The sequence below is a fragment of the Anopheles funestus genome, chromosome 3RL, assembly GCF_943734845.2.
Source record: "Anopheles funestus chromosome 3RL, idAnoFuneDA-416_04, whole genome shotgun sequence".
NCBI lineage: Eukaryota > Metazoa > Arthropoda > Insecta > Diptera > Culicidae > Anopheles > Anopheles funestus.
Window position 1 is genome coordinate 42,428,891 of NC_064599.1, and position 26,425 is coordinate 42,455,315.

The 26,425-nt window shown below is 44.9% G+C and overlaps 1 protein-coding gene across 3 annotated transcripts in view; it reads right to left on the reverse strand.

Annotated features, from left to right (window-relative positions):
• LOC125771874 (myb-like protein Q) overlaps positions 1-26,425 on the reverse strand; it is a 122,933-nt gene that overhangs the window by 15,016 nt on the left and 81,492 nt on the right. The gene's annotated exons all lie outside the window — the stretch shown is intronic.

A 26,425-nucleotide genomic window follows, 5' to 3' on the forward strand; every position in this document is an offset into this window, starting at 1 on the left:
TTCGTTGTGGGGCTGCGAGGAGCAAAACGTTTCAGACGGAGCCCTAGGGACATTTTGCCATTCTATAGCCGATTCCCTAGACATGGGTTCTTCAATAGTCCATTAACAAAAAAAAATAAGTCTGCCATGACTCCTGGGCCAGGTTAAAAGCCTTCCATTACCGACTGAGTTTTGGTGGAGAAAAACGAAAAGCGCTTTCAACTGTCAGCGGGCGCGTCACACAAAAGTGTTCCAACGAAATAAATTCGTTTGATGTTGCAATGTGCCGTTTTCGGTGGAACCCTCGGATTAGAGTACTTTTTGGCCGCGCATATTGGCACCGTGGAAGGTACTTGCAGGGCGGGGATTTTACTAGGACGATGAAAAATATATCCCTACCATACGATGCTCGACGTTACTCGCGATGTTACCGTACTTCACTGGTTCTGGACTCATTTTTAATTCAACCGTAAGCTTGTTTCGTGCGGTACATAAATGTTTTGATATCCGAAAGGACCACAAAACACGGTCGCAAGTATAACTCACTTCAGCCGCCAGGCGTCGTAGGCTAATGAAATTACAATCCCATTCCGCGCCATACCATCTGATTGACATTTATCGCTGGAAAATCCTGTCCACGATGGAAAAAATTACATACACACACACACTCGCAGAGAAACGGAAGCAAACTAAGGGAGTAGAAGCATTTACTGCCCTTAACCCGATGGGCAGTATGGGCGGTGTGGCAACAATAACCACCGACGACTTTCATGACAGACTCGTAGGATATTTTATTTTTTTTGTTTTAGCTCCATAATGTTGAACGGTCGGTAGGAAGCAATACCGCTGAAGTCACCCCGTCATGCGTGTAAGTTTATTATGTTCAACATGGATGTTCTGCCCTTCGGCCATTTCCAACACCGGACCGATGGAAGCGTACTTGGCGCTGGGGACAATATCGGTCGTGAGGGAACTAGAACAACAACGACAAACCACAGCGGAACAAAAACCCATCGGCATACAACCGGCCAGTGACCAGCGTGGCAGTTATAAATTATACTTTATAATAGAGTTTTTTCTCACAAACTCCATCGGACCTGTCTGTTTGGCCCAACCGTTTGGTCTAGCTGATGTCCCGTGCTGTGATCACGTCCTGATAACTAGATCCCGCGCAACGGAGGAAACCCCAAACTCGTATTAATTTTTTTAAAACCCTTTTCGTCCAACAAGCACCAATAGATGTTTGCTTTAGCACACATCCTCCTGTTATGCTGGTGGAGATTTTGTCATTTTTGTTTTCGGGGGAAAACAATTTTTTTCTATCGCTTGTTCCAGTTTTTATATACGCTTTTCCTTACTCGGAGGGAAGAGTCAAGACAAGCAAGAGAGGTAGAGAGAGAGAGAGAGAGAGAGAGAGAGAGAGAGCAAAAAAACACAGAAACATATTTGTGCTGTTTAACCATGTTACGAGCAAACGACCGAATGGCCAGCGGCTGACAACAACATATGGTTAAATTAATCTACGGTCGTTCTCTGTGCTGAGGGAGAAATAAAATCCACACCCGTGTCTCGCCATGGCTGGTCAAAGTTATGGCTTTGTTGAGCAAAAAAATAAAAACAAAAATTAAGCTGTCACACATTTGGAGCAAAGAAAAACCTTAAACACCGTTCCGTGTTGCCTGAAAATTCTTCTGCTCCAGCACTGAAATGCAGAAAAGCGATGGGTAGCGATGTGCACTAACGGTGTGCAACGCTTAACGAAAGGTTATGTGCAGAAATTATTATCGCCTTCCATTTCCGCAATCAAACAGAACGTTCTGTCGGGGCGAATCCATCCGATGGGGCACACATTAGTGTCACCATCAACATCATCATCATCATCATCAGTGACCAGAGCATCAGCGTTTCGCATTCAAAAACGAGATGGAAGGCGGTGTGACGGTCTGCCCTATAACACCGCTAACACCATCATCTCACACCACCACCTCGGACTGTGTTGCACTTATAAAAATGCATAAATCGTAAGCACCCATCGCACCAACTGCATGCGGTGGCCGCCAAATCGACGAATGCGTAAGCGGTCGCGGATGAGGAAGTGTTTTGCAATGAACCGATCTGTATGCCCGCCTCGCAAGCCACCGATGAGTGGCGGCCCGGTTGGTACGTGTGTGTCCTTCGGATGCCCGTATAAGTCGCGACTTGTTTTCTATCCCGCCACCTTCTAGCGGCTTCGTTCGCAAATCCAGCGTGGTCAGTGCTAGTGTTTATATTTGTTTTTTCTCTCTCTCTCCGTCTCTCTGTCTCTACTTCATTAGCTTCGCATTGGCGCGTATCTGGGGTCAGATTGCCTTTTGCAGAAAGATCCGCCAGCCAAAAAGGGCCACTAAACCTAGACCTTGGAAAGTTCCTAAACCCCAAAAGGGACGTATCAGGGAAGCCAGCCTGCAACCATCAACGAAAATAAAACTTTTGAACACGAAAAATGAAAACAACAACTTGCAAAACAATGTTATATTCATTTTCCTAGCAAAGCTTTCCCTTCCGCAGATGATGTACCTAATCTTCGCACCAAAAGCATTCTGCATGCGCAATATAGCAAGGAGAAATTGGTTGGCCACCAGTACTCGAAAAGCCGAATGCAAAATGGATGGAAAATAAACAACGCGCCTCCACCCGGAGTGCCTGATGGTTTATTTAAATTTTTGCATTTTTCCATCCCCTTTCCTCTCTTTTTGCCCGGGTGCCTTTAATACCACCTTTTTCTATCCATTCCAAACGGTGTATTTTTTTGTTATTTCTTAGAAGCAGCAAACTGCTTTCCGAATGCGCGCTATCTGCCATCACTAATCTTTTACGATGATGAATGAATAATGAGGAGATTTTTGTTCTTTGCGCGCTCTTTTATCTGTTGGCCGTAGCTTGGCACAAACTTGCCCACCGTTTGGATGGAGTTGCATTTGCATGAAACGTAGTTTTCTGTGTCTGTGTGCACATTTTTACCCGCTGCACTTTCCATTATGTCACCGCTGAAAGGATGGCTGGTATGTCCCAGGAATACAAAAAAAGAACAGCAAACAGACGAGTGTGTTCTAAATTAAAGAGCATCCAGTGTGATCAAGATTATGCGACATCTTTTAAACGAACAAAAAAAATACTTCTTCAGAAAAATGCGCAGGGATAACTCAATTTCTTTCTTTAATTAAAAAGCTTTCTGTGTGCTGAATCAATTGAAGAAAAATCAATAGTTACACACACTTGGAGAAAGTTATTTTTAATCCATTTTTACAATTCTGGTCGCAATAGGAAGAAAGAATCCTCTGTTTTTTTTACCATTTTTTCCTTGTACCCGCCCTAATTCTATGCATTATTCAAAGTGTTTCAATAATTCCGAAACAATTTGGACCTTTTTTTCCCCGAGAGAAAGAGCAAAACCGTCACTTCCTGTAGAGACGCGCTTAAGACCAGTAAATTCATTATCATCCCTTATATGTTTGGAGTTTCCCGCTCGACGGAAGGAAGAAGATACACATTTTTTCTTAACTAAACATTGCACCAATTCCACCTTCTTCGAGGGAAACAATTTATCCGTAAAGACTCATCCGTCCATCCACTGTTTTTTTTTTTTTTTTTTTTTTTGAGGGGGGAAACTTCTTCTCGCAGCACTTCAGAACCCTTGCGGAGGGGTTGGTATCGGATACTGTGGGAAGTAGGGTCTAAAGTGGGAAACAAACAAAAAGTAACGAAAGAAGCAAACTGACCACTAATCAATTAAAAATTTTGTTCATCTGTCCCGTCCTGCCCGTCTGCCGGACACACCATCAGGCTTATCGGTGGGAAGATGGGAAACCGATCGGGACGTTCGGCCCCCCGGAACAGGCGACTGGACATACTGGAGGTAACGTATAAGTTAGGGCCGAAGTTTTCTGACACTTGTTTCAATTTTTTCCCTATTCCTCCATCAGGCTTCCCGCCGCTAATGTTGCCCCGTCGAACCCGTCCTTACTAATGGTTTAATTTCTTTCGCTTTTGGTGTTTTTTTTCTATTCCTTGCATGGTACTTTTTCGGCCTGATAGCTTCCCTCGTTTCCGGAGGAGAAACCCGGGACACAAACTGACAGCCACGACAGTCCATCGAGTCCTGCAGCTGCGAAGTAATTGAAAACTTTGTCCCCGACCTGTTTGCTTTGTTAATTGACTGGTCTCGGTGACGCGCGTTTGCTACTTTTTTATTATTTTGCACTACCTTCCTACACCGTTCCCTGGCGCCTGTTCGTATAAGTGTAATAAAATTATTTTCCTCGAGCCCACCTCCGGTTACGAAGGGCATGATAAGGGTTTTGGGTTTTGCGTTCGAAAAATGTTCGTTTAATTGATTGCCACAGCCACAAACACAGTTGCCCGGATGGAAAGGGTGAGAATGGGAGGAGGGTAGGTGGTAGTGACAGAGGCCGTGGGTCGTAAAACAGTTCGTCATCCACAGAATCACAACAAGAGGCGCGGGAGTCAAAACTGAAGTAAAGCAACAGCAACCAACAGCAACAAAAAATAAACCCCTGCGGCCAACTTTTTAGGGCCACATTACAAAGTAAAATTTCCGAAACGATTTTCCTCGTTATGGTTTTTTATTGCGCTCGCAGAGTCTAGGATTGATTCGCCGGAAAGGCTTTGGCTTCGTGGCGTAAAGGGCACACAGACACACACACTCAAACACACCGTCCAAAGCAAAGCGTCCCGGCGCTAAATGTCATAAAATGCCCAACAAGTGCGTTAATATCGTTCGCCGGTCGGTTATTCGGCAGTTGATTTTTGTTTCTATATACAGTCGGGTACATCTATATATTCATGAACTTTGGCGTATCGAACACAGTACGCTGTTCGGCAGTGACACGAACCACGAACCATTTTGAATTGAAGCATCACTTTGCGCCGTGTGTATAGTCACACCGCACAGACAGTTTTTGGGGCCGCTGGCTGGGTGTCAGTGGATAATAAATAATACAGATTATGCACTGATTATGATTTCCACATGGCCAAATATTGACGCAACCGACATTCATCGGTTCATTTCGACTGGCGTATCAAATTATACGAAGGTTCGTAAAAAAACACACACACACACAGAAAAATAGCAAGAATACTTTGGCTCGTTTCGTTCGTAGTTAAGCTGCAGGCTAAACCCTCGCCACTGTCTGAGCAGTGGATCGGTATCGGTAAGGGTATAGATACGCGCATAAACGTGTCATGTTAACGATATGTAGCAATAGTGTAGCAGCGCATCAATAAAATAGAACTAAAACAAAACAATTTGTAACCATACCGATTACTATCTCCAGTCGCAAGTTTCATGGTGAAAGAAGTTATCATTTTATTGCTGTTAGGTTGCATAAGTTTTTTTTAATTTAATTTGTTCCTGCATGTTTCGATTCATCTAAGCATTAAAAACTCAACTCCAAAACGGTAACGATCAAAATTGAAATAATTTACCACACCGACACAGTAATTCTACAAACTTTTCTTAACAAATCTTGACATTCGATATGAATGCCCGCACTACCGTCAACGGATCGGAATAAAGCAGCTATTCCTGCAACGCTCATTTGTGCGGAGGATCTATACGTTTATGAAACTTGTTATCTGCAGGCTGCCTCTAGTCCACTTGCTCAACCGCTGCAACGGCAATGCCGGTGTGCAATCGTACACCAACATGCCGGCCCTTCTCGAGTTGCCCGTGATTATTGTTATTAAATAGAAAATAATTGCAAATAATTACATAATGACGACAAGTTACTCTTTTCGCCACCCTGGCATTGGGTTCTCCGCCGTTGCTTCGGCGCGGGCCAAAGAATCCTGCCCTTACACCACCACCACTAGGCCCGATCGCTTGCAAGGCTTCTTGTACGTTTCAATCGAAACGGATTTCTCCGCCCCTTTTTTGCAGGGGGCCTTTTGCCATTCTCGTACCATGCACCAAGTTATATGAAAAGCTGCCCTTTTGTTGCTTTCACAATCTGTAGAAAGTTTTTCCACTTTATGTTGCTCCCATCTCTATATTACCAGACAAACGTTAAAAATCAGCTTAAGGATTGTTCCTTTAGTAACGGCTTACAAAATGACTTCCCGATCCCTCACTTTATTTACTTCACGTTCGTTTTCGCAGATGTTTATTTACTGGTCAGAAAGTTAGCCCGATTCGTCCATCATCCACCAACCGGCAGTGATGGGTTCGAGAACATTTTCCTTTCTTGCGACGGATTAAAATCACGATCACGGGCCCCAAAAAATTGTTTACCTTTCTCTTCTCCAGTCGACCCTCCGGTGGACGATAATCACAATCGATCATCGTTAGGCGCAATTAGGCGACCTGAAAAGTGAAGTGTGTCCGCTTGTTGTCCGCATCTTTTTTCTTTTCATTTTGCTATAAGGTTTGTCTGCTGCGTGCGTGTGTGTATGTTCCACTTCGAGATGGGTCACTGTGACGTTGATTCGTGGTCCCTCTAGTATCATTTTGTTTCCTTTTTCTTTTCTACACAGGTTTGCCACCCGCTCGTTTCGTTCGAGGTCAACTTAAATGGTCTCGTATGGGAAAAAAACGCTTCATCGGCAGTTGCGTGTTGGTTTTTTTACAGGTGAGCTTTTGGTTTAATCCTCCGAAGAGTAAAATGTTCCAACAAAGTGCTCCCGAAAATCGTAAAACTCAATAGGGCCCGGGCACCACTCAAGGTACCTAAGTAAATATCGTAAGAACCGTTTCTTACAAATCTCGCTTTATTTTTCTTCCAATTCGCATCGAGCAACCGACAATCGTACCATTTCGGGGCGGAGGTTACCATTTACCATCAAAGGGAAAAGTTAACCTTTCTGGACATCTTCACAACTGATTGCTTCACCGCATTTTGTCATTATGCCATCGTTGGTCGGGAAGATCGTCCCGAATCAAATGGTTACTTTTCTTCGCTGCCAAATTAAATTAGAACGAATTAAACATCTTCAATTTCATGCTTCCGTGACTGCCGCTGCTTGCTCGATGGTGTGCACCCTTGTCCAGTACCAGCGAAACAAATAGCACAAAGGGTTCTAGGGAACGGGGTGTGTGCCCTTTTTACAAGGCACAATACATCCACCCGTGTACTACCCGCTGTACCGAAAAAGGGTGCGCAGTGAATTTTGGGGTGACAACGAAAGTCGAAATTAATTAATTTACGACGCCAAGCTGTGAAATCAATCAAAAGTCTCCAAAGAAACTTCCATTCGCGAGACCCACGAAAGTCGGTTCAGAAAGAATGGGTCCGCTATTTTCACCCGGAAACGCAAAAACCCCTGCTTTTATTGGGGTACAGGGATAGGATTGATGAAGCTTACGGTGATTATGTCGTACGGATGTACAGGCGGGATTTTTCACTTCGTTGACAGCCGCGTTGTGGTGCGTTGATCAAAGTAAATAAATGAAAATTGCCAGCCAGCCAGTGCCACATTTACGCAGATGGACAACATTTTCGGGCTTACGGTCGCATTCCAGAATGAAGCTTGAGGGACGAGAGAATAAAAAAAACACATGCACACCCAACGTACGCATGAACACAGACGCTCAGACGCACATGATAACCATTAAAAAATCATAAAAACCGACCGCCTCGGTTGCCGGTGCTCGGAAGAAAATGGGAACGGGACCATCTTCACGGAACGCAACCGTAGCGATGAGAAATTTCGACGAGGGAAAGGAAAATCACATAATTTGACATTTATCATAATAAAAGATGGGCATGTTTCGATGATGTGTGCATACACAGGGAAAGAAATATAAGGAAAAAAAAGAATGGAATGGGAAATTGTATGTGAAATCGTTTTCTTTTCTTATTAAGATTTGCTTCACCCACTTTGGAAGTTGTTTCTTGGGGAGTGCTTCAGGACTTTGGCGGGAAAGGAGTAACCCGCCCATTCCGTATCGAACGAAAGGATTATGAGTGTGCACCGAACGCTTGGTTGGTTGTTTTTCTTCTTCTTCTTCTTTTGTATGACCTCGTTTCATATCCAAAATGTTGGTGTTGTCATCGTTTAAAATGTTGTCCCCTCTACTTTTATCCACACCCGAATAAACACGCGGTTCCCGCATTTTCCTCCAATTTCCAGTATATTGAATCATCTTTAAATGAAAATACAACCATATGTTTGAGCACTCCCAAAGGTACTGGCAACGCAACCCGTGCTGGCAGAAAATCTGGTCACCCCAGCACATCGCATCTTGCTTCCCCATCGATACAACCCCTCCCTTATCGACGCGGTGTGGATTAGCGTCTTAATGATGTGATTATGGTCGTAAAAACATGTGGTAAAATTTACGACCCTAGAACCGTTTGGAATTCGAACACACTCGGCATGGTTTCGGTGGAAAAATGGTGAAATGGTAGGCCTTCACAGTTCTTTCATCGTCAGACACTCCAACCGTGTGCTCTCCATGACGACCTCCGGCGTTTGATCGCGCTGCAGATGAAAGGACACTCCGTAAGATATATATTTTAAAACACACCACATCTTGCACACCGTGCTCCAATGTTGGCTTAATTATATCGGAAATTATTATACGCACCCCTTGTAAAGGAGGATGCATAGACGTTTTGTTGGGTAGAAACAACCAGATTAAAAGCTAAATTTTATGGCAATTAACGTAACATTCTACCATCGTCAGGGGCGACATCGATGCGCGATGGCAAAGGTAAACGGTTAGTCATAAAAATGCAACTAATTCAAACAAAATCAAGGCCAGGTGAGAGGTGCAAATGCTTTGGACCAAACGATCCTGACCAGAGTTCAAATTTAGAGACTCAAGCAATCCATGTGTCCACCGTGCTTCTAATTGAAATTTACGACCACTAGGAGCATTTGAAACCGAACCAGAACCGAACTGCCACGTGCCTTATTATTGTTTGTTTGATTTATCGATCTATTTTGTGTGATCGTGTTATCCACCTTTGCTCTAACCTGGCCAAGAACAAGCAATTCGAAGAATCAGAAAAATTAAAAACCTAGACAGTACCCCGGTTTTGGGGTTTTTGTGTACATTTATCTAAACAAAAATCTGTTCTACTATGAAAGATGAAGAAACCTGTCTTGGTGATGCCTACACCATGGCCAACAACATACTCATAAATCGTTTCCAGGCTTCCCGTACCAGCCTTCATTCGCGCAGCCTATTAATAATGTTCCTAATTGTCCATTAAGGATGCCTCCTTTAGACACGTCCTCACTAAACGGACGACCTAGCGCATCCGCTATCACGCAGACAACCACATTGGGATGGGGTTTCCGTTTCGCACGACCTGTACGACCCAAAAACCCATCGGGTACGTTTCGGGGTCCCTTGACTTTCCACCCGCGGAACACACTCTGATTGTCCATAATTAGTGTGAAACATGCGAGGTCATAAATTCACTGTTTACGATCCCGTACGTCAAAATGGGTGACTGTTTGATAAAAATAGAGCACCACGCACTCTCGGGCGCACCTCGCGACCTCGGTTGTCGACCAAAAATGCGTCGGGTTACGATGTAGTTGAAATAAAAATCTATATCGAATGTCATAAAAGATCTCGCTTTCCACCGTCGATAAAGGAAGAAAATTACGTTTCGTTCGACACAGCAAATGGGAACGAGCGTATCGTTCCTACTGTCAACTGGTACAGTAGTAGCACATCAGGGAAAAATGCGTGCAAGTATTTAAATACATTTTCAACGCAAAGCAACCAAAGAACAATGACTGCAGGTCACAGGGAAGAGGTTGAACTATTTACTTCCATATTCTCGTTCCAAAAATGTGGAACTACGCGTCCGCGCGCGTGTGTGTGTACATCTTCTTTCCAAAAGTCTATTGTCCTGAGGACCTGAAGGGCAAAGAAATTATGTACCAGTGATGTGGCATGGTAGCGTTTTGTCTGTGCTTTTTGTGTCTGGGGTCACGCAATTTCCACGCCGAATCCAACAATCGAACAGAAAACATGAACACATCTTGCAGCACATTTATACGGCTGGAATCATATGGGTGACTTCTCTTTTCGGCAGTCTGATGAACAATTCTTGCCATTCGCCGTCCCACACACGAAGAACACACGCGATCTTCCGGGAGTTCCACCTACAATGCTAACAGTCTGTGAGCACTTTTATTTTTCAAAGGAAAGAAATTATTTATTCGCTCTGGTAAATTAACAGAACGCTCGGATTTCGATCGTGTGCTCCAAACTGCTCCAGACGGTCAGACAAGGGGAAGGATGTTGGCGACCCGTTGGTAGCTGGGAAGCCCGTTGTCTAATGCAGTTGATTGATGCCGTCCATCAAAATTGACATTGCTTCTTTCATGCTTGCGATGGTCTAATATTTTTCTTTTTGTTTTTGGATTTGAGAGAGCCAAAATTTTGGTTGTGCACATTTGTCGGTCCGTTGCGTGCCGAAAAATAAGGCCATAAAGAAATATCACAATGTAAAGCTTGAAAGCCCACATTCTGGATTAAACTTGTAGTTAGGAACGAGATTGTTTTTTATTCAATTCTAATTAAACTAAACTTTTGTAAGATTTGTTATTAACAAAACTTATGTTGCAATTCCAACCACAATGCACACTCAACTGCATTGTCAGATCGTGCTTGATGATACAACGTGCAAAACCGAAGCCCATCACCAAACCGTCCTTCAAGGTGCATTAGCGAACAGTCTATGCACCACTTCTCATCCTTCAATCAGTGGCTTTGTAATGTTTTATGCTTTACTGTGTCATTTTTTCACCCTTTTATTTATGTACGCTTCACTCCACCGAATGCATTCATACCTTTTGCTTCACCCATTCGCACGCAAACGCCCTTTATATTTTGTCACCATCGGAATGCACCGATCGTTATCGCGTGGTGCATTAGCGCCGTGAGTTGACAATAATGCTCACCGGGTGCTCCCTAAAATGCCACCGACAAGGGGACGTTGTTAAACACGGAGGAGAAGAGGTTTATCCTTGAACCCCTCGCTCGTGCGACCACCTTCGGACCGGTGGGCCGACCATTTGTGTGTCTTAATTAGGAACCGCAACTGGCGCTAATGATCGAAGTGTGCCTTTGCACGATCGATGATCGATGAACGGGAAATTAATTAAATGCAAGTGTGAATACGGTTTGCGGAACGACCGCAGCAGCACGATCTTTTGTACCGAAAACCCATCCGAATGGAAGTAACCGGTGCAGGAGACACACTCGTCCGCTTCACCATCGATCAACCATTGGTCCGTGGTTATGATTGATGGTGTCTTACCCGGACGGATGGTTGGCAAGTCGTGATTTAGTGCACCGTTTGCCACCTGGCGTTTTGAAAGGAGTTCCCTTTCCTATTGTTATGTAAAATAATTAACCACCAGATGCAGGCCGTGCGACATGCACCGAACATAGATCCGTGATCTGTGCTAACGCAGGCGCTAGAAAAATCGTCCACTCTGTACGAACACCTCGGTAGTTTGTCAGTTCTTCTAGTGTAAGACACACAGCACAACCACAACCCGTGTCCACCCATTTGCCATTTATTTAAGGGTGAGAAATTCAGCGCTCCAGCATCAAAACGGCCACTTCATCTTACACGACGCAAGCGACCTCACCGACTACAGCTCCCCTACTTGACACGAGGGGGCCGGTTTGCAATCCGGTCCTAGTCTCTCGGTCAAGTTTCGTCGATTGCCCGATTGGCACCCTCGAGTGGAGTAAAGTGAAACGGCTCAAGTGGGTGTATGTGCTATAAACACACGATTTCACGTGAACGAACCGGCGACTGTGGCGGATGGCTTTAAACATATCCTCAAACGTCTAAAACCCCACAATTGGCGCAGGGGCAACTCCAGCACCGGAGCACCGCAAAGTTTGAAGTGTCTTTGCGCGTTGGCGTACATTTCCACAGCAGCATCCCCACGGCTCGGAAACAACGAACCTGATTGATGGCGAAAAAGAGGTTAGGACTTATGTAAGAAACTCTCAGCCGAAGCGTTCGTGGATGTGATATTGCGAGGAGCTTTCTCTTGCGCCGTTTCATATTCCCGCCGCCTTGATGGCGTCTCGAACGGAGCAGGAAGATATGTTCCACTATAATCCAACAACACTGCAGGATTATAATTGCAATCGTTGAACGTTGCATCGCCCCGGTATCGCCGACACAACGACTCCGTTTGATGATGCCCTCGATGCTTGTACAGAAGCTAACATGGCTCTTGTGAGTTGATTCATTCGATGCGTATATTGCATTGAAGAAAAAGTATGGAAGCAAGAAGACAAGAAACAAGATCGTACAAACCCCCTCCGAATCGCCCTCTCCTTCAGCGGGTGATACCTCCACAATGTAAAGATTGAAGCGTGGAACAAGCAGGAAAGATAATAATTAGCTCAATGTCAATTGCAGTAGCAGTAGCAAGCAGCTTCTTCAGTGTGCTGCCACAACCCACAAGAGGTTTTCAGTAAGGTTGGAAACCATGGAAGGGAAGAGGAATCTGCCATCTTCATCCATCGATCCGATCGATCAACGCAGGGCTGGACGGTGTTTAGTCAGGATTTTAATTATTGGTCCACCACCAACTGAACGCAACAACCCCGACAGCTGGATCGCATCCCCCTGGATGGACTCCTTGATGTCCATCGTCGCATAAAGTCAAAGGAATCACAGCAGCATCACTCTATCGCTCTATCTCTCTCTCTCCCTCGTTTTCTCTCTTCCGATTTCCGACCAGCACCAGCAATGGTAGAAGAAGAATAAAAAATTAGAACGAATCGAATGGATATAAATTACACTGGCGTCAATGGTAAGTTCGTCCACCAGTAACATCCAGTTCGTCAACGTCATCAGTGTCAGTGGATCAGTAACGACCTGAAGAAGCTGAACATTGCCAAACGAAGCCTCCCCTTGGGAACCACTTGGGGACGTTTTGCCCGGGTGTATCCTGTCCCGTCCCCGTTCACATCGACAGCACCTTCGGAAATGACTTTTGTGTAATCCTTATAATTTCGATCGGCTTTTGATAAGCATGGCGCACACTGAGCGTGGCAGAGAAACATCGAGCGATATCCATGCCCGATGGATCAATAATCTTCTGCCTTACTGCGTGTCCCGTCGCCGCGTAGCCACACATCACACCTGACAGCTCCGTTTCTAAGGTGCATATCCCTTTGGTTTCCCGAATGCCCGGTGCCCGTTCTGCCCGCGGATTCCCAAGAACCGAGAGCATCAGTGCGAAGCGGGTGATAAAACTCATTAAACCTCTTTCAACGGTCGATTAGTTTCCTGATGAGGTTGTTACACAGCAACAGAGCAGCACAAGCACATCAAGGGAGGTCTTTTCCAATAGAATTGCACCGCTCCGAATGGACGGTTGTGTTAATTGTTTTTAACGGACGATTGGACCGACGACGATTGAAGCTGGAGTGGCATGCGAAAAAGGAGGGAACACAGTTGACGTACGATGTTGTTGGACGCAAGGACAAGTTGTGTGTGTTATTTTTATTCTTTCTGTTCGCTCGCTGTTCCCGTGAGCGATAGAAAGATGATTCTCGAGAAACTATTGCTTGCGGCGATCGAGACCAGATGATACGCTTCAGTACGTTTGCTTCAAACGAGACATGATGGTAATAACGAATGAAAGAATTACAAAACAAAAACATCCTATCATTGATTGATCACTGGTTGAGATCATTTATTGAGCAGATACTTAAATAGGGACAAAAAACACCTATTCACAAACACACACACTCTGTTATCAAACTAATTTTCCATAGTATGCTTCCATGTTTTTCTCAGCTCCTTAAATAAAACGGGACACTTCTTGAGTGTACCCTTGCCACCAACTTAAATTAATCTACCAAACAATAAAGCTACAAGCCTATCGTTACAAGTCAGAGTTGTCTAATCATAATTTATCCCCTTCACGAAACCGTAAGACGTGCGGTCCTTCGCTTCTCACTTGTTCAAGTCGTTAAACAAAACGAAGAATACAGGATACGAATCGATGGTAGTTGCTTCCTGTAAAAGGATTTTGACCACCTCCTCGATGGGATATCCTTAAATTCCAGTAGCTCCATGTTTGAGCCCTGTTAGGAATTGATAGCCCACTTTCCATTTTTTCAGCTTTCCTACCGAGAAGTTCCTGTCAGGTATTTAATCGCTTAAATCGTCAAGCAATCGAAAAACACTTTTGGAGTCACCCTATTGTGTTAAGCGGTCGGTGTGAGACAGCGTTTGAAGAAGCATACTCAAGGTTTCGGTGTTTACGTAGGCAAATATTTATGTGGGTGTGTCAGTCTTTATATTGATGGCGAAAATTCTTAATTAAAGTTTATTTACATCTAGCTCTTCTCAATAGAAATAGAAGGATGGTATTGCTCAAAAGTATAAAGTATAATATTTTTTGAAGAACATTCCTTGAAAAAAAGCTCTATTATTATGGAACACTCGGTAACGTTTTACATTCAATTCAACCATCCTTTATTGCATGCGGAACATTGAATAGCAACATGGAATAAGTAACAACTTTTTCCTACCCATTCCTACGGAAGAGGTTTTCCACCAGGAGAGCGGGAAAATTGGTCGTGCAAACTTTTTTTTCCTGTATCAGAACTTTATCCTCCCACATCGCTAGGATGAACCAACAATAAAAAAACCACCGACAAACGAAAGTGCAAAGCAACGGTACGGTCCCCCGCGGCCATATGGCTTATTTCTCACTGGTTTTTAATTTCCAATTAAAAACTCAAAGTTGAAAGTTTTTGACATTGGTCTGGATTCCTGCCTGGCTGCTTGTTCGTCGTTCTCCACGCCCTACTCCAATATGCGTCGGCAAATCGATGTCTGCCCAGCGTTGCTCACATCAACCGGTGGCATTGCGGCATTCCCGAGCAAGTGGCAATGGTAGCAAGACGTCCAAAGTAGCAGTATCGTCATTTGCCGGTATAGAGAGGAGTGGTCCGGTTTGCTGAAGAACGTATCTGCGGCTTTTCTAAGCAGCCAAGTTGACGAGGAGCGGCTACACCCGACATCCGACCGGCGTGCAGGCGCTAAATGGTGTCAAATTTTATGCGGTCTTACAACTGTCCGATGCGCCCGGGTGGCAATGAAAGAAGCACACACAAAAAAAGGCCCACAAAAATGTTTTCAAGATCTGTCAGCTAGAGGAAGATGTTTTTCCTGCTCTGTTTTTTTTGGGTTTTTTTTTCGATCTTAATTTTTGTTTGTCAGTTTCAGATTCCGCAGCTGTAAAGGCTGTACGAATCGTAACGACGGGCACCGATGAAGTGGTACCATCTCAAACGTTTGATGAAGATTTCAGCCTGTCAAAAGCCGTACCCGGTACGGGGTTCTTTCGGCTCTGTGGAGTGGGCTAAGTGGTAGGTCAAGAGTGCGACTCGTTGAGTCGCACCATGTAACGAAGCAAATACTTACTTAAGACAATTCCCGGTAAGCAATCTGTTCAATCAGTCAGTCGCAGGATTTAATAGCGCTTCAGAATCAAACGACCCCATCGGCCACCCCAAATGGGTGGGGTGTTTAAAAAAAGAAAATCGATACAATCACTATCGCACCACCACACTACACACACACACACACACACACACAGAGCATGAAAAGTGGCTTCAAATCTAGCGATGCCCACAAATAGTTCGTTTCAGTTCGCCTGCTAAAAGGGCGGCGACGCTATGGATGGAAAAATTGTCCAAGGTTAGAGGTGACTAATGGAAACGCGAAAAAATGTGGTAGTCGAATAGGGCGGGAGAGGTTTTTTTTGCGAAGGAAAATTTAACCCACGGGCGCGAGTATCGCTCAGTCCGCTTCTAAGCGGCGCTACACTCAATCACGTGCATTGTGCAAGCGAACCGAGCACGGCCAAGTGGTGCGTTGTTGTAGAGACTGGTTTAGAGTTTGGTTAGAGAGACTTTTTTTGCTATTTGTTGTCTGTTGCTATTCCATTTTTCAAACATTTGCCGCCTCTTTGCTCACCATCCCTCTTCCGTTCCACCAACCCAACTTGGGATGAAGTTATGTTCAGATGGTTTGAAAATTGCTGCCACGGTATGTTGCATAAAGCGTGCACAGATACCGTCCGATCCCTGCGAGCCCGAAACCAGCCCCGGCTTGCGTCCGCGCCAGAAGATTGACAGGGAGATTGAGAGAGCCTTGAGCGTCATCATTCAACTTCGGTAGCAAAAGCAACCAATACCACCAGCGGCACCAGACTCTCGAATGGGGTAAATTGTGATAGCAAGCGCCCTGGAAAATAATCCACCCGAAACCGGGGTGCCGTTTCATCAGGAGCAAACGGCAGCGTACTTTGCGCCACATGCATACCACAGAATGGCGGCGGAAATTTTCAATCAATTTTCGAATCAAATTCAATATTCAACAGTGACCGTTGCTGCAACCATCCAACACTTTACAATCCAGCTGTGTTTAGATTGAGAATGGCAGTAAGGCATCGGATCGAGAAACCGCAACTCGTTTGCCAGACACCAAAATAAAATTTTCAATAAATAGATCTTTTAAGGAAGCACCGCAAAAAAAAACGAGGAGAGCGGGATAACTATAAGTAACATAAAACAAACATTGATTTGTTTTCCTGTTAAAAGCATCAAGTTCATATCGTTAAAATTTTATGCATCATTTCCTCATGCAATTATTAAAATGCATTTTTGAAACATAAAACTTGTACATTACCGATCGCTTCCTACTACTTATTCAGGAGAGTAAAACATGTCCCAATAAAGTCCAGCAAAGACAGGACACTCGAACAAACTTTACCTGTAAGTAGAAAAAAGATATTAAAATTCAAACATTAGTTCTTTTGCCAACTCGTTAAACGACTGAAAGGTTTGCTGTTTTATTAGTAAGCTGACAAAAACATGTTACTTTATGGTTTAAACCGTCCCAAAAACCATCTATTTGCCGTCTTCCGTTTCGATGAACCCGTCACAACCCGGAAACTAAATACTGCTGCACTTACCGAGGCGCTGCTGACAGTTTTACTACTGAAATTTGACCAAACAAATTTCCCACCCATCTTCCCAAACCCTCGGAGCCCCGTTCGCCGGCTCACCGGCCGATAAGGCAGAGATAAATTTCTTCATTTATCCAATTAATTCTTCAACCATAAACATCATCCACCCGGCTGCTGCGACCGAAACGCAAACGGCCAAAGTGTCCCCAGAAAGTTCCATCGGAGCAACGGGGCAGGGCTGCTGCTGATGCTGTCTGTGGTACTAACGGTTCTTGCTCCAGCAATGACTTTTTGCAAAATTCGAGTAAAAAAACCGTCACCAATCTACAAAAAGGCAACCGAAAAAAAACAGCCCGAAACACAGGGCAAATGAATGCCGGGAGTCACTGGCGCTACTGGTGCGGTATGGTGAGTGAGATCCAATTTCACAAAAGCATATCTTCACACAGCCATAGCGCATGCTGTATGCGGTGCCGGGATGGCAAAGGAAAATGGTAAGGTGGCGTAGAAACATTAACACGGCTCCGAACAAGTCCAAAACAATGCAGTGCGCATCCGGCAACGTAGCATAAGTCTAATGGCGTAAAACCCATCGAGCAGGGATGTCGGCCGGGGACACGGAACGCTAGACGAAAAGATAGTGACAGCAAACAAATAATGCGCTTCCTGTCCATGAAAGCGATAGCGGCACAAACTTTCTCGAGAATTGTTGTTTCTCTAAACCTACCCGCTCCACCTACCCACCTCGGCCATGTGAAAGGGAACTGCGAAACGAAAGAACTCACCCTCTCCCAAACCATATGGCAGCCGGTATGGGGCGAAGAAAACAGTGCAGTGGACAACAAGCGGATGAAACACAACGATGGAACGATCGTGTACGCCAAAAAGGGCTGGTCAGTGGTACAAGGTGGAAAGATAACCCCCGGGGCGGTAAGTGACAGCAAACGGGACCAAATTTTTCGGACCGAAAATGCAACGTTCTTCCGAAACGATTGGAGCAAGACGGCCCGCAAAACAGGAGACGAATGCCGCGAAACCTCGAGAACCCCGAGTTTGAAACGACCCCTATACAGCGAACCGGGCGAAGTGCATTGAGATATATCCAGGGAACCGTTCTGCCGCAGAGCAGGAAGATATTGCTAGCGTCTAAAACGAAATTAAACCCACAACCAAACAGACCAACAACAACCACCAACACCAAAAAAAAGCAACGACCCAACCTGCCAAACCTTACCATCCCGCCCATCATGGGGAACTTGTACAGGCTGGCACATCTTGTTGCTTCCTTTTTCCTCCATCTTACACACTGTTCACTTTTAATTACCGGAAGTCGACGGAAGACAAAAGAGCAAACTCATGTCCGACATGCAAAAGCGTACGAAGTACGAGTGCCAGGAACCCGGTTCCCGAAATTATCCACGGCAAGATCTGTTCTTTCTGAGGTCAACAGGGTTTCGCTTCTCTTTTTTGTTGGCATCCCACTGCAAGTCGGTGCAGTTTTTCGGTGCACGATTCGGTTACGGAACGATCATGGGTGCGCCTTTGCCTTCGTTCCAGTATGTGTGTTTTCCGTTTTTTGTTTTATTTTTATTTTCACCAATGCGAAGGACGCTTTTTGGCGGAAGTGTATCGGTGCAAAAGGGGTTACTGATTGATAAACAGACCGCTCTGTGGGTAGAGGATTTTTGTTTTATTTTGGAAGGAGATTGAAAGCAAAAGTTAACGAATCTTAAATGCATTCGGTCACGCGTTAAGCATTGCACTTTTGTGTAGGTGGGTTGGAATCAATTTAGCACACAATAACCCAAGCGACGTCTTGATAGATTGCTATTAAAATATTCACTATGCGCAACGAGGTAAAACGGAACGGAATTTTCACCGAACGAATAATTGCAAAATGGTTTGACGGTTTTCATGGGATTGATTGATAAAGATTGTTAAATACTTTTAAACATTTTTACAATAGAGAAATAAAATTTCTTCTTTTTTCCATGTCCATCAGAAACGTAATCATTTCGCCAAAAAATCGTGACTCAATTCTAAAGCCCATTTGATCTAAACCGGGTCGAAACAAGCGCGTGATCGTTCGTTAAGCAAGCCACCGAAAAATAGCCCCGAGGACTCCTGAAGCGATCGATCAAGACGAATTATCAATCCAAAAAGGAATGGAGAAACGGGTGGTTTCGCTGCATCCACTGACTCTACGCGTCCCGCGATGGGGTGTAAAGGGCAAACATAAAAGTGCATTTTTCAATCATAATCCATCACCACGGTAGAGGACGCGAGAGGTTGCGCGATGGAAAACCTAACGATAAGAAGCGATTGCGCGGACGAGAGATGGTGGCCAATCGTGCAATTCGCGTCTCGGGTCCGTATCTCGGACTGCTTGGCAAAAAGGTTGGATATTTTGTGTGTGTTTGTGTGGCTGTGTGATGCTTTCGGAGGGATAAAGCGCAACGAAAGGGACGAAAATGGTCACCACCATCTCAACCACCCCTTTATCCTCCCCGGTAATGATAATTTTATGTGTTCCTGTGCTGCTTTTCTTTGCGATATCGCTGGCACGGATAGGAACGGCGTGCAGTCCATCATCATCGAGCATCGTTTCATCTTCCTGACAGTTCTTGCTGCTGATGTTGGAGCACACACACACACACACAAAAACTGGGGCGCAGATAAATATATATAAAAAAAAACTTCTCCTCACCACACCCGGACACGGCCAATAACCGAAACGAACAGAGATGCGGAACATGTGGCCACTCTGGGCGATTTGGAACGATGAGGGGTCCGTCGTCCCATCGTTAAAGGTTGAAAATCTATATTTCATTCGCTTTAATACGAAAACAAATTAAAGGTCGTGCCATAAATTTTAAATCATTTTTCCTTTAAATTGATTTTTTATGTTTCACTTCACTGTGCGGACACCCGCGGAGCGATCTCGGGCTATCGTACTCGTCGTCGTCGTCATCTTCGACTCAACCCTGCTGGGGACCGGGAGCGGTTGCGGGTGTATGCTTAACTTTGCCAAGGGTTCTATGCGATAGATTAACCCTTTTCCAGTAAACATCCCGTTCCCGTTAAGAGGCCATGGCCCATGGTCTGTGTGTGTGTGTTTGTGCCTTCTAGCCCGTGGCGCATTAAAATCCGGACCAATCTAAATAAATAATCTCATAAAGTCTATTGCGAGTGAACACATCCAACGGATCGACGGGTAAATGGAGACATTTCCTCGATTGATGCGTTCCTTCTCAAACTCGCATACACACACACATACACTTTGAAACAAACAGTAATTTGAAGGAAAAACAAGAAACTTTAACACGTGCGGTAAAAAAAACCCAAAAAAAGGGGGGCGGGATCGCTTCCGCTGTTCCGCTAGCAAATTCGGGACTGATTGCCTTATGTCACACCTAATTTCCTATCACGGCAGTGCTGAGTAGCATACCGCCCAAAAATTAAAACTTAAAGCCTTATTCTACACCTAACGATTAATTGCTTTGTGCGAGGGAAAAAAAAACAACTCCACCTCCTGCTACACGGTGCATGTGGCACACGTGATCGCAGGTGGTTGCGTAGGGAAATTAGCTTAAGCATTCTTCTAATTACACGTGACTGGATGGCCACTAATAGCGAAACAACAAGCACGGACCAAAAGAAGAAGAAGAAAATGTTAGAAAACTTTTCCACTGTTTAGAATCTGGCTTCGATCTAAAGATTAAGGCGAGCAGTAACAACAGAAGCGTTATGGTAATTTGAACAAAAAATATACATAAATTATCTTCATCATCAAACGAGCAAACGGTATCGGCTCTTCGTGTGTCTTACAGTTGTGCTTGATTTTTAAACCAATTTTGAACAGGAAGTTTTTAAACTTATCTAAAATTATACAAATGCAGATAAACAGTCACGAGTAATGAAGCAATAATAGTCTACCCTTTTCGAACGCCAATTCAATCATTACGGACACATCGCACGATAAACAAAACATCAAACAGATACATCACTTGACGAGTCGTTGACATTAAGTATCCACTTTTTCTCGACCGTTCCCCATGCTAGCAAGAGGGGGAAAAACGGAACAAAAATAAAGCTCCCGAAAACATCGAAACAAACACCAACGGTTAGCACGGTAAAACATTGCCAAACAATTGCTGCAACGCGGTGACGGTTGCCCATCGGTTGGTACCCAACCACGAAGGCTTGTGACGACCCTCGGTGGGGCCCAGTGTGGCCTCGTGCCACGCTAGACCGGCGACGCACAAGAAGAAATTTAATTTCACGCACACTTCAGCGGTCGTAATGGTAATGATTATTATTATTTTAAATAACTTCTCCAGTCGTCTCGCGTCGCATGGTCAGCAACAGCCGTGGCGGCAAAACGGGAAAAAGGGCAAGCAAATTTAGCAACGAGAGATGTACCGTGGTGAACAAACAGACAAACAGCCACACACACAAACACACGTGGGACAGAAATGCGATCATGTGCTAAGACGAAACGGCACTGTCAAGATGAACGAGCGAAATGAGAAAATGGTTGGAAAACGCGAAACAAAAGCAGAACGGTAGTTTTTGGGGAGTTAAACCAGTACCAGTACACGTGTGTGTGTGGGGAGTAGACAAAATGAAAAATTTACATAATTTTCGTTTTGTTCATATTTCTTTTCGGTTGCTCGCTTCGATTTCATTTATCTTCTTTGCTTAGTCTCCAACTGCGTTTGCTCCGGAGCAAGAAGGAACGGGGAGAAGGAAAAAGACTTTTCCAGTCGCCAGTTAGGTTTTGTGTGTGTGTGTGTGTGTGTGTGTTGGTATTTTCACAATGAAGTTTCCGATCTTCTGGAAGCAATGAAAACACGCACGGCCATGCGTTTCGCCAGCATGGAACGCATGGCTGCCCTTTACAGCGACACAAAAATGTATATTCACATGCAAAAACTGCTGACGCAAAAGCCGATCCAAATTTCGTAAGTGTAGACGAATCGTAAACGCACAAACTCGCGCTCCTCACCCATATGGGCTCGACATAGGCCAAACACACACACACACACACACACACACGAAACTGGCAACCTGTCGCGGACAGGACACCGGTACAGTCAGTGTTTCCGACGCTATCTTTTATGACAGATTTTAATGGTAAAAGCTTGGTTCACACGTCGGTGCCGTCGGGAATGTTGGGAGAGTTGAAGATGTGGAAGTGAACGGAGACGAAGTCAGTGGATCGATACATTGCCGTATGAGATGGTGCAGCGGGCCATGTGTGTGTGTGTGTGGGGGGGGGAGGGACGACGAGGTATGTGTTCCAAAAGCATCAGCACCATTCGTACGAGGATATGGAGGAAGTCACGTGAATTATTGCCTTTCAGATGTCATTGGGATTGTGAAGCAGTAGAGCAGTATCGAAACGGAGGCTAGGAAACTTCTACCGACGGTACTATCTACCATTGGACGATAGTATCCACCAGCTGCTGTATCCACATTTGAGGAACAGTCTAATAAGTTCATGAACAGGTTACTAAATAACTTGCGATATGTTGTTGCGGGTGGGTTGTGTCGCCTGGCACACCAGCGCAGCCAACGTTTCGGTAAGATCCTTACACTCCAGAAAGCATAATTAGAAAACTTCCATTAGACACGTTGGATGCTCCATTTTACGACCGCAGATCGTAGCAGTGCCGGTATCACCGGCAAACACAACACAAGCCTCCGGTTCTTGGGCTGGGACATAAAATTTTATTGCTGAGCATTTAAATCTATCCACCTTCCGCACTGTTCACACACACACACACATACACACACACAGATTACTCAAGGAGGATGGAGGTCAATGTCTGTATGGACTAAGGAGTGTACGATGGTTTTCTCATTTCGATTTTTCCTCCAAACTCCCGGCACCTGGTATGAGGCATGGCAGCCTACCAAACCGACCAGACACGAAGGTGACGATGGACGATGTGTTGCGTGTGTTTAGTATTTTGTTGGAACTTTACAATTCTCGTCAGGTTTTTGGTCTGACCCCAGGTTCCCCCCATCCATTTCCATGCTCGCCAAACGCTAGTGTCGCGCTCTGAAGGCAGGGCTTCGATTTTATGGCAATTCACTTGCTGGAGGCTGGGATTTCCATTCGGACATTAAAAGGGCACCCACTGTATATGCGACTGCGGATTTGCCCAACGTCAACCTCTCAAAGGTCTGGACAGAGTGTTTTGTTTTTTTTCTTTCTTTCTTGATATGGTGATGGGTGTCTTCTTGCCACCTTGCGTTTGTGTGTGACTGCGCTTTAGCCAGTTTGCCACCGAACATAAAACGTCCCTTGCCCTTGTGTGGCGGGGTCCGATGAAACCCATAAATCCTAAGTGGGACGAAATGGTTGTCGTCTTCGCCTTGTACTACTCCTCATCTCGTCATCACCCAACAACCTTTACCCATCGTGGCGCTGGTCAGTTAGCCTAAGCCCAACTCCGCTGCAAGTGTCTGAAGTCATGTCAACTGATATTGGGTGAGGAGGGATGTAGCGGGCTGATGTTTTACTATCAGCGGCCGTAAGATGGGTCTGTACAGCAAATGACAAAACATCATCCACTGAGGCTGTGCCATCACGATGAGCAACACTAATTTGCTGAGCTCCGCTACCAACGATCTGGCCGTACGAAGGTGGAATTATCTTCCGGATTGAAAAATTAGCCACCTCTTCGGCCATCGTTTGCAGTGCGAGGCTTGGGAGTGATTCGAGCAAAACGATAATGGCGCGACAAGCAGCGGCACTTTACCAACACCCATCATCATCATCATCTTCGTGGGTTTTTTTTCTCTATCTCTCTCAATTTTCTTTTCCATCTTACTTGTGTCTCTCCATCGACATCGCTGAAGGAAGGTGCATGTGTCTAGAAACTGTTGGGATGGGATCAAATTTAATGTTTCTCCCCATTTTTTTTTCGTTGTTGTTTCATTTCGTTTCCCGTCCATTTGGTTACTTCTGACCCACTAGATTGGGTACGTTCGCGCGTGGTCAACAATTACGGTACCTGCCATTAGCAAGTGGGCCAGTAGTCTCTAGACCTCCGCCCCGAATCCGAGTCGATTCCTTTGCGTCAAATTTAATACAATCAACAAAATCACACCCTTCCCTACTCCCTAAACGGGGTGGCTAAACAAAGATTGGCACAAAACACCTTCGTGCAGACTTCCCGGGATTTTTTTTGCAAAAGCTCCGGAAAACAATCTACAGGCGTTTTACTTCCTGCAATAAAAAATACCACCCCTGTGCGCCTGGTCGTATGGAAACAGGAGCCGTAAAATAATGATTTCGCAACAGTTCAATTTGCGCACGGTGAGTTTGGAACCTAAAGCCAAGAACCTTTCGGTGGCACAAATTAATTCAGTGACACACGTAAAACCACTTCAAACATTTTCTTAGAAGAGACGAATTAAACTTGAAATAAAAAATCTTACATCTATTTGCTATTTTTTGCTGTTTGTCCTCATTTTAAATGGTTCATTTTGCAGGTCTTCAACGCAAACGTATTTACTCCTTCTAACTTCCAATAGGCTCACGTTCAGGATGCCCCAATACTGAACTGACGAATTAACGAATTTATTTCCCCGATCCGCTGTTTGTAACATGATTTCATCCCTTGGCACATGTTTCAGCCTATTTTTATCAAAATTTCCACTTCGTTCAGGTTTTGTAGAAAAAAAGAAGGATAAAGGCATCATCATTCCATTTCCTTCCCCATCTGACGAAATAAAATGGAAATGGAAAAGCATCACAATGGCAACACAAAGTGCTTGAAGCTTTCAACAATACGCCACAAAGTGGATGTGCGATGAACCGGCAGACCGGCAGCAGTGCATATTTATAATGGAAGTTCTAGAACACACCTTAACTGGTTAAAGACGAGAAAGAGGGAGAGAGAACAAAAATTAATGGCCATCGGTAAGCAAAGTAGCGCGGGAGGCAAAAAAGAAAGGAAAGAAAATCATTTCAATGCCGTGGATTTTCCGGACATCTTTTCGCGGTGCGGCAAAAACATTGACACTTTCCGCGTTGTCGTACTGTCTTCATTACGAGCTGCCGTGCTCCGGTTCCGTGCAAATCAGGCTCACGGAGGAAAGGATGCGGTGTGATGGAATGCTTCTAATGGAGATCGAGAGAAGAAACAACAACAATAAAAAATACACACATTCACCCACACAAGAGGGCAAAAGGTGAACCTCACATGATGGGGCAAATGTCTCTATCAAACGGGCTGTCATTGACGAAATGGAAGCGTACGTACGACGGTACACATGAAGTGTTTTTCATGCCATACAAAGTGGGCCCACAATTTGTCTTAGCACACAACACCCGGTTTTTTTCTCCACCCCTCAGTTCCCCCCTTTACTGCAGCCCCAAAAAGGTTCGTACGAAAGAAAATTTAACATTTGCAGCAAATCTAGAAACCATTTGTTTAATTTCAACTGTTCCTGCTTATAGCTTTACCGGGACGGTGACATAAAACGAGAATTATCAGTGAGGTATGAGGGCGTTGGTGAGGTGATGGGGGGACGTAATCACAAACGGGGTGGAAGAATTTTATGAATCCAAACACCATCTTCATCTTCTGCCGTACGCGCGACAGTTTCGCAATTTTCCATTACACATTTCATCCCATTCCCGGCCACATTTGTTCGTCAAGCATCATTACGCGTTGTTTTTACGTCGACAAAATTCCACCCACACGCGGGGCAGGAGTTTGAGAGGCGTTGGCAAATGCGTGCGTTGCGGGCAGATTTTCCACGCACGTAATACACACGGTCGCCTCTTAAATCATTTTCTCGCTCAATACTTGCTAAATGGGTGCACTATAAGGGAACAGAAGAAGGAGGATGGATGAGGAGGAGAAGGGAAAGATGGGTAGGAGGGTGTGCGGGTAAAAATGCGTGGAAAAGAACGCGTCACAAAACCACCCTCGGCGGGTGTCGGTAGCGCCGGTACCGGAGCGCACCAGTGACGTGGCTTTAATTGGAAAACCATAATCGCTGAACCGTGCCAGGTGCCAGGCAGCGTTTGCAAGCCGAGGTTAGTGGTTTGATTTTCCGTTCGAAAGGAGCTGTGAAACGCGCCCGTGAAAAACCACACCGAAGGAACCGACCGTATGTAGCCGGTGGGGTGATGGTGTACGTTTTGTCGCTTTTCCCAATTATCTCACCTACGCGCACGCGGAATAACAAAAAATCAGTCCACATGTGCACTTTTGTCGCGTACCATTCAACTAACTTTAATTTCATTTCATCTCCACTTGTTAGGAGTTGCCCCGGTTGGTTGCTGGTTTTGATGAAAGTTACCCAAAGCCAGGTCCACGTGTTCTATGCTAGAGCACGTGTGATCGTACCCGCTGTTTTGTTTCCATTTTTCCGCGTCGCGTCGCATTTTGCTCGCCTCTTTTTAATGTGCTCTACCTTTTAACAGTTCGGGTTT